The sequence below is a fragment of the Chrysochloris asiatica genome, unplaced genomic scaffold, assembly GCF_000296735.1.
Source record: "Chrysochloris asiatica unplaced genomic scaffold, ChrAsi1.0 scaffold02691, whole genome shotgun sequence".
In the NCBI taxonomy this organism is placed as follows: Eukaryota; Metazoa; Chordata; class Mammalia; order Afrosoricida; family Chrysochloridae; genus Chrysochloris; species Chrysochloris asiatica.
Genome location: NW_006411209.1, coordinates 1 through 1,490, shown reverse-complemented (window position 1 = coordinate 1,490; position 1,490 = coordinate 1).

The window sequence follows — 1,490 nt, the reverse complement described above, 5'->3', positions numbered from 1 at the left end:
GTCTGATGCAGATTTAGGTATATTTTAATACACCTGAGCCTGAGCCTGTGCCATTGAGAATTGTGCAGTAGTAACTTGGGTCAGTAAAAGATGATGAATGCTTCTAGATAAAATAAATTAAAATGTAAATAAGAGAATTCCCTGTGTACACTCTATGGGGCTGATTACAAGTTATCATTAGGATCTATAAATCAAGTCATCAAAATATGTCTTTTATTCTGGACAGTAAGCCTTATTTTTATTAGGTGCCGTCGATTTGGTACAGACTCATAGCAACCTTATGCACAACAGAATGAAGTACTTTTCTGTCAGCACCAACATCACAATTCTTGCTATACGTGAGCCCATTATTATTGTCACTGTGTCAATCAATCTCATTGGGGGTCTTCCTCTCTTTTGCTGACCCTTCACATTACCAAACATGATGTCCTTTTTTCTCCAAGGAGTGGTCCTTTCTGATAAGTCTGAAGTATTAGATAGAGGCAAAGACTAGCTGTGCTGGTTTCTAAGGCGTATTCTTTGGTGTGCCATGGTACTTTTAATATTTTCCTCCAATACTTTATCCATCAATTCTTCTATGGTCTTCTTTATTCATTGTCCATCTTTCACATGCATTTGAGGTTACTGAATATACCATGGCTTGGATCAGGCACATCTTGGTCTTCAAACTGACATCATTGCTCTTGAACATTATAAAGAGGCCTGGTGAAACAGATTTGCCTAATGAAATACATTGTCTGACTTCTTGACTGTTGCTTCATTGAGTGTTGATGGTTGAGCTGAGCAAAATAAAGTCTTTGACAACTTCATTATTTTCTTCATTTATCTTGATCTTATTTATTGGTCCAATGGTTAAGTGTTTGTTTTGTTTTGTTTTGACATTGAGGTCCAATCCATATTGGAGTCTGTGGTCTTTGATATTCATTAGTAAGTGTTTTAAGTCCTATTCACTTTCAACAAACAAGGTCATCTTATCTGCATCCCATAGGTTGTTAGTGAGTGTTCCTCCAATCCTGTTATCACACGCTTCTTTATATAATTCAGCTTCTCAAATTATTTGCTCAGTATACAAATTGAAAACTAAGGTGAAAGAATATAACCCTGACATACACCTTCCCTGATTTTAAACCATTCAACCTCTTGGTCTATGTGTAGGTTCTTCATGAGCATAATTAATTGTTCTGGAATACTGATACTCCATAGTGTTGTCAATAGCCTCTCATGATTCACACATTCAAAAACCTTGGCTTAGTCAATAAAGCACAGGTAAACATCTTTATGGTATTCTCTGCTTTTAGTCAAGATCCATCTGACATCAGCAATGATATTCCTCTTTCCATGCCACCTTCTGAATCCGGCCTGAACCTCTGGCAGCTCTCTGTACTGTTGCAGCCTTTTTTGAATTAGCTTTGCAAAATTCTCCTTGCCTGTAATATTAATGATATTCTCTGATTATTTCTGCATTCTGTTGGGTCACTTCTTTGTAGCAT